The sequence below is a fragment of the Manis javanica genome, chromosome 9, assembly GCF_040802235.1.
Source record: "Manis javanica isolate MJ-LG chromosome 9, MJ_LKY, whole genome shotgun sequence".
NCBI lineage: Eukaryota > Metazoa > Chordata > Mammalia > Pholidota > Manidae > Manis > Manis javanica.
This window is the reverse complement of record NC_133164.1, coordinates 98108049-98120738: the sequence shown is the minus strand read 5'-3', so window position 1 is coordinate 98120738 and position 12690 is coordinate 98108049.

Sequence of the window (12690 nt, the reverse complement as noted above, 5' to 3'; positions counted from 1 at the left end):
TTGATGGAATAATAGGTAGATAAATTAATTCCTGTCACCTTCATCAAATGACATGTACCAGGTTGAGTAGTGTACATTAACTAGGTGACTGGTAAAGTAAAATAATACAACTTGCCAATATCTTTGAGAAAGAAGTTACATAGTTTTAAAATATTTACTCATTTTACTCTTTGTATGGAACTACTTATTTGGGAGGAATAATTTGATGTGCCTGACAAAATATGTCACATTCCCTTAGCCTTCCTCTCCTCAGTTACAAGGTACCATTAAAAGTTCAATTGTTCTAATTCTAAAGCATTTATAAAGAGGAAATAAATGGAAAGTTGTGAAATGTACAAACCTCCACCATTCTTCATATCCTTCGCTTCTCTGCAGAAAGTTGCAGAGGGGGAGGACTTTGCAAAATTGAATTGAACTAAAAAGACTGAGTTTACTGAGGCAACACTTACTTGGTGTCCCTCAAAGGCCAAGTCTTGCACATGTAGGAACTCTGACCATGTGGCATTTTTCAGGACCTCACTCATGATAAACTCATGAGCAGGATGGAGAGAGAATAAGCCAGTAAGGCCCACTAAATGGGACTCAAAGAGTTAACCATATAAAACTAGAGAGCCAGAAAGGACTCACGGATTTAATGAGTTAATTAGTTGAGGTTCCAAAGGCCAGGAGTAATTTAGAATGTCCACACATTCCCAGATAAAGTAGCCAAGCACAGCTGATGTCTTTATTGTGTCAATTAGATCATGACACTGTAAAAGCTATTTAGCCTGCAAAAAGGCCCAGCTTATTCTTAAACTTAACCTACATGTTGGTTTTTCCTCTTCCTCCAGCCCCTAATCAAGTAACTTTGTAAACAGGGCAGGAGACAGACCTCAGAAGTGTAAATAAACCTATGCATACAAAGAATGCTGAAGTCCCAAACCAACATAGTCACCTAAATAACCCTATTCTTAAACAACATTTCAAAGGGATTATGAATAACCTGTATATATTGTGCCCTATGCTTACCCTTACCCAAAAAAGGCCCTATAAAACCCCAAACCCTGCACCCTTAAGCTCACCTCTTTTCTGAAGTTGTTCACACACACCTTTCTTCGAGTGTGGCATTCTCTCTGTCCAACTTCAGGTAAACAGGGAGGGGCTGATGAGATCTCTGATTTGGGCTGGGAAGTTCCTGTCACAGGGTGACCTGGATGGAACTGTGGCTGTGCTATCAAGCTCCTTAGTAGCCTACCTGAAAATCTCTCTTCTTTGCCTTTCTGAAGTTCTTAGAACATAATCTCACTCTATCCAGGGCTCTGCAGCTCCCCCAAGTCCTGGGGAGGTAGGGTCTTAGTTCTGATGCCATGCAGATTCAAGCAGACACTGGATGCCGGGTGACACTGACTTTAAGAGTTTGGCAAGGGATTATGCCCTATGCTGAGAAGCAGTCAGTGAGCTTCCCTTTTCTCCCTCTATTTTTCCTTCCTCTCTTCTTTATTCAAATAAACCTGCCTTTTATCTACCTTGACTCTAGCCTGCTCTTCCTCTGGAGTATATTCAAATAAAATTTTTATTCTGCTTCACTACTGTGTCTCTGCCCTTCAGTTTTTGTTGTGGCAGGGACAAGAACTGAGGAAAATAATCTCAACCCCCCTAACAAACTGAATCATCTGTAACAAAAGAAAGTAAGGCTATGTTCAAGCGACATATCAAAAACACACAGATATCAGGTTAAAGATGCTCCCACTGGCCAACCCTGGAACAATTTGAGATCAATATAAATAATGACAGCAATGAAAAAAGTATGAATCCATGAAGTCATATGATAAAGGTAAATGAATAAATAGGGGAAGAAGGAAAGCTCTTTTTAGATACAGAAGGCATGATTGAGTTAGACGACATCAAGGGATACAAAAACTAGTGGGTGATTATTTGATAAGAAGTCAGTGATATTAACATTTTCTCAAAGTATGTCCAAAGTAATAATTTTTAAAAGTTAAATGCTAACTTTGAAGTGCAGATCCCTGGTGAACATTACCTTAACAAAGTGATTACAGGGAGCATTGTCAAAATTGGGGTTAGTAGGCAACATGTGCCTTGATGACAGTCTTTGAAGGGCATAACATCACATCTGAGAAAGTATGAAAGGAAAGTGTATAAAAGTTGACCATTGCCTTTAAATTGGCTAAGAAGTGAAGGGGAGAATCTAAGGGAGTTATACTCCCACCCTCACTTTACAGATGAGGACACTGAGATCCAGTGTCCAAGTTCACCAACCAGTGAGTTCCAAAGACTCTACAGCTCTAAGCCCTATACATTTTTATCCTTTCTGTAAAATTTCATGTAAACAAAACATGAGATTAAAGAATGGAAATTAAAAGGGTTTCCATCCAGAAGAAATGCACAATTTTAGATTCTCAAATTCCCAAGATATCTATTATCTTCTCCGATTTACAATTGCCTTGTAGAAGAAGAATGCCTGAGACATGGATTCCTGTACATGGCAGTCCAGTTCCAATATGTTCACATTAGGTAAACGTGTCTTTGTGAAAGTTTCAGCACATTCAATATTTTAAACATATCTATTTTTGGATTTTTGTCTGTTGTCTACAAACCATCAGAAACACAAGAAAAGTTTAATAGCCAGTACTTGCAATATAAACCACTGTACCAACAGTGTTTCTATGGAGGAGTTTTCATTTAAAACACCTCACCATTCAAATAAATTAAGAAAATTACCCATGAGAGATCCCAAATCTCTCTTACAGCCTCATTTCTATTTAGAGGCAGTTATAATTACTTCAAATACAGAATTCTTTGTCAATGTATTTATAAGAAACATATATTTGGTCATTCAGATGAAAACACATTTCCTGGGAACACTTCAGAGCCATTATGGTGAAATGCGTGTCTTGGTATTAATGATGGTGACTTTTAAATCCCACCCAATAGTGGAGGGGTCTGGTTGCCAGGAGGACCAACCATGTGATTAAAGGGCCCCCTCCCCCAGCTCTGGGGAGGGGAGAGGGGTTGGAGGTGTGATCAGCCTGTGGCCAATGACAGTCAGTGAGGACTACGTAATGTAACATAGTTTATGTAAAAACCCAAGAGGACAGCATTTTGGTCCTTTCTGGAGAGCTTGTGTGTTTGGGAAACCAGAATGCTTCCATGTTCTATGTTCTTTTAGGCAGTTAGAGGAAGATCAAACCTTCTTTCTGAATCTTTAAGGCCTGATGGTTTTTAGCTTGACATAATTTTGAGGCAGTCTGCCCTTGGCCCCTGTGACACCAAATCTAATCTGGGAGTGGGATATGGGAAACAGTGGAAATATAAAAGAATAATTCCTGGAAGATTTAGATAGTTTACAGTTGTAAGCCCTAAAATTTACTCCATCTTTCCACTGCTATCACTTCACATTGGAACAGTTTCATACTAAATATATATGAATGGAAAAAGAGGCAACCGTAAGGAAATTCATAGATTGAGGAAACCCTCCCCTTGAAATTTTTATTTTTTTTTATGTTGTCCCAAACAGAGAGAAAGGTGGGGAACAAATTGTAGCATTTGCCAAAGGCAAATCTGAATCACTAGTGTGGCTCTTTCAGGCTAGTCTTTCATGTGAGCTGCTCTGAACTGTGACTGTACTGTCTCCTGAAACCAGATTAATCACCTCCTCCAATCCCTGCTCCTGTGCTTTTCCATGCAAAAAATACAGTTGCTACCATACTCTGCATCTTTAAAGCTTAGTTCCCTTCCAAGACCACATTTAAATCCTATCTCTTCCTTGAAGTTATCCAAGACTAATCTAGCTCAAAGCTATTCTGCCCTCTCCTTAATTCCAAAATCATGTGTCATATCCAAATATAACTAATTTTGTGAAGAAATCATGCTTCCATTCATTCAGAAAATAACTATTGTATTCAGTCAGTATTCAGTAATAAGGAAGAGAAAGGCCTTGGAGCTAGACTGTGAGAGTTTAAGTCCTAAATCTCTTAGCCACTGAGTAAGTTGTGCAACCTTTAAGAGCTGCTACTTCCTCGTCTGTGAAACGACTTTGGTGGTTATGTCCACCTAACAGCACTGTTGTAACAATTAATAAATTCACATGTGAGGTGTATATAAGAATGCCTAATATGCACTCTTTAAACTTTAGACATTTTTCTTTTGTTTCAATTATTGCTACATATCCAAGACACCGTGAAAGAACAAAGACTTTGCAATTTTGTTCTTTCTTCAAAACTAACCTTTAAACTGTCTCTAGTATTTGGATTGAGATAATAGTACAAATTAATTGTATTCCAGGACATTCGTTTGTTTGTTTTTTTCTCTTCTTCCTAACCCTAATCCTATCCCTAACTCTAATCCCAACCCTAACTATCAGGACATTGGGTTTTGAATGAATACTTCCCGAATCTATTTACACCTATCTCAGAACTTGAACATTCACTTCAAGTAAAGCACTAAAATAAACAGGAACTTTTGCTTTTTTAGTTTTACGGTAGCCATTTGGTTAAATCAATGAAACCACAGGGTCCCAATTTATAAAGAGACCAATTACCAATTTGTTACATAAGGTTAGTCTAATAGTTCTGTGTAGAAAGAAAGAAAACAATGAGTCATGATGTTTTCCTTCTTTGTCCCTTTTAATCAATTGGTAAAATAGGGATTCTCCCTTTGCTCTATTCTTGAGCAAACTTGATTTGAAAAATTAAGTTCTGTTAGTTCTAAAGCATACAATCAAAAATATTTTTTGTTCTTTCTTCACAAACATCATGCCTGTGTTGTCCAAAATGATAATCACTATTCACATGTGACCAGCACATAAAATGTGGCTAATCCAAACTGAGATGTGCTGTAAGTATAAAATACATGACACATGTCTAAGAGTAGGTATAAAAATTAAGAAAAGAACAATGTAAACTGTATCATTAACTTTTTTTATTGGTTGCATTTTAAAATGATAGTATTTGAATATGTTGGGTTAAGTAAAATATATTAAGATCAATTTCACCCATTTCTTTGTAATTTGTAATTTTTCAAAGTGGCTACTAGTAAATTAGAATTACGTATGTGGCTTGCATTATTGTCACATCAGGGAGTGAGGGTCCAGGAAGTAAAGGAGCCATCCATACCGAGCACCCAGTTGGTGTTCTGATACCATGTGTTTTCTCTTCTCTGCTCTCTTCTTCATCCTTCTTGTTGTGTACAGCAATGGCAGAAAGAATTCATTAGAAAGGTAAATAGATATTGAGAGATCATCCAATTCTATAAACTATCACTGAATAGATCTTAAACTACACAATGGTCATGTCACTTCCTAAACAAAAATTCTTCACTGATTTCCTGTTTTCCTCAGGGTAACTTCCAGGGTCCAGCGCATGTTCGTAAGGCCTTGCATAACCTGGCCCTGGTCTTTATTCTCACTTTACCTCTACCCATCCCCCACCTAGCAGTCACATCACCTCTATGCAAATTCCTTTTGTTCCTTACACATCTTCTCTCCTGCCCACTGACTTTTGTACAAGACTATAAATAGCTGTCTTTTATCCCATTTCATATGAATGATTTTTATCCATTCTTCAGTTGAAATTTCTTTTGAAAGAACTTCCCTAATTTTCTAAATCTCTGAAGTTGGGCCAGACATCTCAAATACTGTTGTAATATCCCTCAGATGAGTTGCAATGCTGTGTTTTAATTTTATAGGAGTTATGCCATCTTTTAAGTGCACATTAGTAGTCTTTCTTTCCTGTAGTGTTTTTTGAGAGAGACACTACAAGCCCTTTGGTCAAGAAATTCTTCATTATAAGCATCTCTTCAGGTTGTTTACCATACCTGAACCTTAACCATTGAAAACCTGTAGCACTACCCAGTCATGTCAGCTAACAGCTCTCCCCTCCCCCACTGCATATGAACACATTCACAATTTGCCACTTTCCACACCCTACCTAAGGGAGGCTATTCCCATTTGTTGAGACCTACATGATTATAAACCTCCTAACATCAAAAGACCATGCCTGACTATCTCATCATTGACTCCCCTTGCACCCAGGATAGTATCTGCCATTCAGAAGGAACTGATTATTAAAACAGCATTTATCCTGGTATTAGTTTGATCTTTATAACATGACACAACATGAGGCATTTTTAATACAAAATAGAACAAATTCAAGTGAATTATCCTCTTTTTTTTAGCAAATGTTCACAGACATCATCCACATCAGTACATTCTTCCTGACTCTTTGACCCAGTCCCTTTAAGTATCCATGAGATGAGAGCTGAGGAAACTAATAGTCCTTCCTCTCAGAGGTTCTGAATTTCAAGCTCTTTTCATCAGATTTTATGTATTGGTGCATTTCAAATGAACTTATACAACATTCAACCTCAAAAAAGACATTTCTCATGATTCATACATTTAGTTCATGATTGTTGTTTAAAAAGCATTTATTAAATTAGAATATGAAAGTGTCTATTTTCCATTAAAGATAATCCTTATTCCTAGAAAAGAAAATAGGTGTGACATATAAAGAAAAAGAGCAATTGGGCTGAATGTGGCACTTTGTTAACAAACTCACTGCTAACATGTTTCTGTAATCCTCTGATTATATCTAGGGCTTGGTTGCTGTCTCATCAACTTGTCTGGAAGTCCAGTTTAATGCTTACCTAGGCTGTCTCATTTCTATGTTTCATGCTTGTCCCAACATTCCTCCTCTGCTACCCAAGGCACCAGTGTTGGCAGAGCCTTGATATCATTTCTACAAATGCCATCTGTGAGCATTAGAGTTTTAGTTTTAAATAGTGAGTCCTGCATCTTAAACTGGGGCCATTAATGGTGCAAGATAGAAAATGTGAACTCATATTCAGTGCAGAAATAAAAGCTAGATCCTAACTTCAACAATCAATATTTAAGCAACTGCTGAAATATTTAGAAAATGGAAGCCAAACAGTGAAATGAACAACGAACTGAACAAAATGTTTGTTTTGAAATATCATTATAAGCAACTTAGAACCACTTTTGGATTAAAGCCTGAGCATAAACAAACTAAAAATAAAATCCGTGTTCTTATTTTGAGGAGGAAAGAAGTTACTGATCCTGGTGGCTGCTATGAGAGCAAAAATCAACATCTGCAGAAGAGGAGTGATGACTTTAGAGTTTTGTTGTTGTTAGACAGATTTTTAAACCACCTGGTAGACCATCTGTACCTAGAATCTGACAAATTGAGGGAAAAAATGTGCCAATGCACAAGCTTAGAAGTAAAACAATCCCCTCTCCTAGTTCCACATTTAATCTACCACCTGAAAATATATGTATTTATACAGAAATCAAGAGTGAAACATTTTGATTCATTTCATTCTATTCCTTAAAAGTAGGGCATTATTGTTTTGTTTAGATGATTCAACAACCAAATTATTCATGCTTGTTGACCTCAGCTAGAAAATATTGCACCAATATTGACTGTCTTATTTCATTAGTTTCCTAGTTACAGAATTTCTAACCAATTTTAGCATTAAATTATATCTTATTTAAGCTGATTACTATTCTATAAGTTTATCTTCCTTCTTAGAGGCACTAAAGAATTTTTTGTTCAAGCACCATATCATTATAGTTGTATATATCCACACATATGTCTAGTTACTCATTAGCCATGAACTGAGCATGTACTGACTAGAAATGCAAAAGTAATATATTTCTGAATAAAATGCAAATATTGCTTAAAAGGGGTTGCATTGAAGTGGAAGAAGGATACATCAATAAACAGCTTCAATTAAAGATAGTGTGAAAGGAAGGGAGGAAGGGACAGTGTGTCTGGTGTCCACTGAGAATGTAGATAATCATCCTCAAGTGTCCATTCTGGAGCACCATGTAATCGTACATACCACCTCAACACCCTCTTTTAACAGCTACCTGCTCCTTTATAAAGCTCTGTTACTAAGAGTCATGAGCATATTTCAAGTACTACCCCCAAAATATTTTAAATTTTAAATGTATCTGGGTGTCTAAAGAGACCTCTTGGTGTTAGAGCACAGTGACTATAACCTAATTCATCAATGTTTACGAACTGTAGTGGGCCACGGTGGTGCCATCCCAGATCCCCTTCACCACGCGTGTGCACCATCCCCCAGGGGCTGTGGGTGTGGGTTGCCAATGCTTAGAGCTGCACTCTTCCCTAGAGAACAATCCTAAGCCATAAGAGAGCTCTTGCCTGGGACGTAAGGTTCTCTCCCCCAACAAAGGTTGTATCAAATAACATTACTTTGGGTCTTTCCTCTGTATAGCACTATTTATGCTCCAGAGCTCCCATGGAGCTCAGGCTAAAGCTAGACTCCAGCTGAGGCACATACTGGCTTAGCTCCTTTCCTTTCCTTGTCCTGCTTCCCTTATGTTCTCATTTCTGAAGGCACTGCCTTACAAAATCACATGGACTTGAATCTTTGTCTTAGATTTTTCTTCTAGAGAATCCAACCTCAGAGATTAAGCTAAATTAAAAACACCTATGTACAGTGTTTATGGCTATAGCAAATAAACAATAATGTACTAGTAGTTTCCAAGTCTATTTTTCATTATAATGGAGAACTTAGTATACAGTGACTATAATCTAGTTCATCAATGTTTGCATAATAAAAGACCAAGGAAAATTCATAAAGTAAAGCCCCTGGTAAAACACTTCCCTTTAGAACACATTTACCCAGTACTAGATAGACTTGATGTCAGATGTAGGGATGATTTAAAAACATTACTCTCAAAGCAATTTTTAAAGTATTAGCTGGGTCAGGATCATGTGGCAGTATTTCTTTAACACAAGAGTCTAGGCCCTTAAAGGGCTCTCAAGTCAGAATACTAGGTGATGGGTTCTAGGAATCTACATGTAAAATGATAACGTTTTACCTACCTCGCTTAGTAAAGATGGAAATGAAAATAACTACCAAAAATACAAAATAGAAAAAAAATTAGCTTTAATAAATACAATCACATTTGCATGAACAAAGAGAAACCTTTTACTACAACCTTAAGAGTAGTGCAGATGATGCATGTAATGCCCTCTGAAATGGCTCAGGGAGAAAATGTGTGTGGTGTGTGTGTGTGTGTGTGGTGTGTGTGTAGAAAGGAAGGGAGGCAGAGAGAATGATAAAGTAGATGAAAATAAATAAAGAGTATATGGAAGTTTCTTGTATTATTTTGATCTCTGGCACATTGTGTGAGTTCAATAACAAGTTTTTTAAAATAGTGCAGAATTTTGGTAAGTGACAAAATATGTTCCATGATGGAACAATGCCATGGTATAATAGAGAATATATCTGGTCTTTGTCCCCATGGAGTTCCTGGCACAAAGCTGTTAGAACCCTTGGAATTTCCTGAGTGACAGGAGTATCTTTTTTATGCTAATTAGGTGAAAAGGGGAGGCCCTACATCCTTTCAGTATGAAAAAGACCAACTACTTGATTAGAAGTTTGGAACTTTGGGCTAGCCCAACTTCCAAGAAGCATGGGGGAGCCTGGAGATGGAATGAAATCACTTGGTCAATGATTTGATCAAACATGCCTACATGCTCAATAAAAACACCAAGACATGGTAGAACTTCTGGTTGGTTGGTAAACGCACTAATGTGCAGTGTGGAGGGAGGGTGAAGTTCCTTGACTCCACAGAGAGCAGGTGTGGAGGTTCTGTGTACAGGAGACACTTTCAGGTCTTTTCTTTTGTGTAACCTTTATAATAAAACTGTAGTAGAAAGTGTAGTGCTTTGAGTGAGTTCTGTGAGCCATGGTAGCAAATTGTTGAATCTGGAAAACTTGTGGGAACCCTCTAATTAGTAGCCAGTCTTTCAGAAGTGCAGGTGATGTCTGAGAGTTGTGGTGGCATCGGTGGAACATGTGGGAGAAGTCTTGTGTGGCTGATCCCATAAATCTGTGGAGTTTGACACAACCTCTGGGCAGTTAGTGTCAGATTAGAATTGAATTGCATGTCACCTGGTTGGTATCAGAGAATTGGTTTCAGAGCATTAATGGTGTTGGACTGTTCAAATAAAGAATGACTGCACCAAATTTCTTCCTCTTTCAGTGGCCAAGAGAATTGGTTTTCACCTCCTGGTATCAGGGCCCTCCCTCTATTAGATCCACTTACTGCCTCTGATTCTTAAAGACTCCCTGGAGCACTCAAGTCCTATGTGTGACATGTTCTACAGAAGCAGTATGCATGTCACGTGTTCTCACAAAAGGAACATAGATTCCACTTCCTCTTGTCATAGGCACATTATCTTTTCTGTATTATGGAACTTCTTGGGCACTACTCAAGTATAATTTTGTGTAAATAGATTTATCCCAGGTATATTATTTTCCCTTTGATGGTAAAGATGAAGGATAGAAGAGCATGCACATGTGACATTTTCCCCACAACCTCCCATCTCTTGACTCTTACCCCATCTACTCAATGGTCATCAGTGTGTTCTTTGTCATGATTACTTTGTGATTTGCTCAGGTCCTGCCTGGTCAACGGACACCATCACTTTTCAGAATGTGCAACTATGTCTTTCCTTTCCTTTCCCAACCAACTAACTATGAAAGATTTCTCTTTATAGGTAATCAGATTCTTTTCCCTTGTAAAAGTATATTAGTGTACATATCCCTTAGAAATAAGTGATTAGTATGTGATCATTGTATGACTATAAGTTGATAACTGACTATAGTGTTTGTCCTTGTTTCTAAAATTGTCTAACATACAGGAAGAAATATCTGAAAATCTGTTCATTCCTAAGTGGAGGGATAGAGAGGCATTAAAGGAAATAAAACTAAAAAGACTGAATAGAGTTAAAAGCACAGTGGAAATACAATGAGTAGTAGAGTATTTGGAACTTTATTCTGTAGAAAACAAAGAGTCTCCAAGTGTTCTTACAGAGGGCACACATGATCTGTCTGGTGACTTAAGAAGGTAAATTGGGCTACAGTGTGAAGAAAAGACTGTAGAGAAAATAGAGAAGTAAGGAGTCTGTTGCCATGATTACCCAGGCTGGGGACAAGGAGGATCTGAATGGGAGCTGTGGTGGCACTAAGTATACAGGACATCAAGCCTGTGGGTGCAGGGAATGGGGGAAGAACTTGCAATGATACTTTGTTATGGAGAAGTTTAATGGTTCATGTTTATGAATACTGACCATAACATGAATTTGGAGCCAGCCCAAGGGGAGATGGTGGCTTTCTGGAGCTTTGGAGCATTTCTACAGAGCAGAAACACCATGATAAGGTCAGTTTTGATGTGAATAGATGGGAAATACAACAAAGAAGCAACTGTTACATTTCCTTCTTCCAAATATTCATATATGCTCTCCTGTCAACTCTATAGTTAAAACAGTCTAACAGGATATCCTATAGTATAGGAGAGCATCTGAATTCCCAGTGTCTTTCTATGAGTGCCATTTTACTTTAATGAATGTCATTAGCCTTCATTGGGATATGATCTGGGGATGTCATACAGAGTCAGTGACTCTTTAGTGGGACTCTCCTACACCTAGAATGCATATACATATTTCAATTATTCCCAATTGAAAAAGCACCATACATTATACAACCCTGTAGAATGTTCACATTATCATCTTGGAGCTGACTGGTGGCATTTTGGAAATGCGTATGCAGAAATGCAGGCACCAGGTGTGTTGTTGATCATTTTTTTCCTTTTTCAGAAATGTCCATCTTGTAAATGGACAATTTCAGGACTGAAATGCAAAAGGGAATTTTGATATCACCTATTTTATTATTTGATCTTTAGGTAAACTCTCCTATATTATGACTATTTTAAACTGGCAATAAGCTTTATTGTTGTATTATTACATGATCATTTAAAGCTGAGTACCCATATAGGTAATACCTAATGCTCCTGTGTGGCAGGTCATCATGAATTCTTTATGAATAATGTGGGGATCAATTTAGTCAGTTGAACTAAGCAATCCCACTGCTTAAACATTTCTATGACTTTTTGAGGTACCCTGTATGGTCTTTATTCAGCTCACTTTATACATTAGTATTCTTTTAAAATATTTTATGTGCCAGCCAGAAAAAAGAAAAAATCCTGGCCAATATAGATATTCATTTATAAGATATAAATTTTCACCTTATTTCAAGAATTAATATAATTACATTATCATTATGACAGATAATTCTGCTTAGTATCATTACATGTCCTTAAGCAGAATATTAACATTTTCATAAGCTAGCAGTAGGGAGAGATAATCTTCCTGAGATTTTTCAAGCTTCATCACATGACTGGAATGAGTATCTTTGGAAAGAACTAAGACTCCACTCTGAGATGACTGTTACCAATGTGATAAACTATTTCCTAATCTGCCATTATTGATGTGGGAGTTAATAAATAGCCTCTTGTTGCTTTAGAGACAAAAATCTGGGTAAAATAATTTAGAGCTTGTGAATCACAAGTATGGGTGTGCATCAAAATAATGTGTGAATTTTGTTTAATTCTAAATCTCATATATGCCCAGTGGAATCTTTGATTCCTGAGAGATCCTTACACAATAATCCCAATATTAACCTGTAAAGAGAAATTGTCCAGGAACCACTAATACAATCAAAGTAAAACCTTCCCATTCATATTCTTCAAAACATACAATTACCCCTTCAAAAAGCCATGCTGCTCAAAAAAGCATAGTCTAGTAGTCAAGAGCAGGAATTTTGAAGCTAGATTGCCTGGCATTTAATTTGTGTATT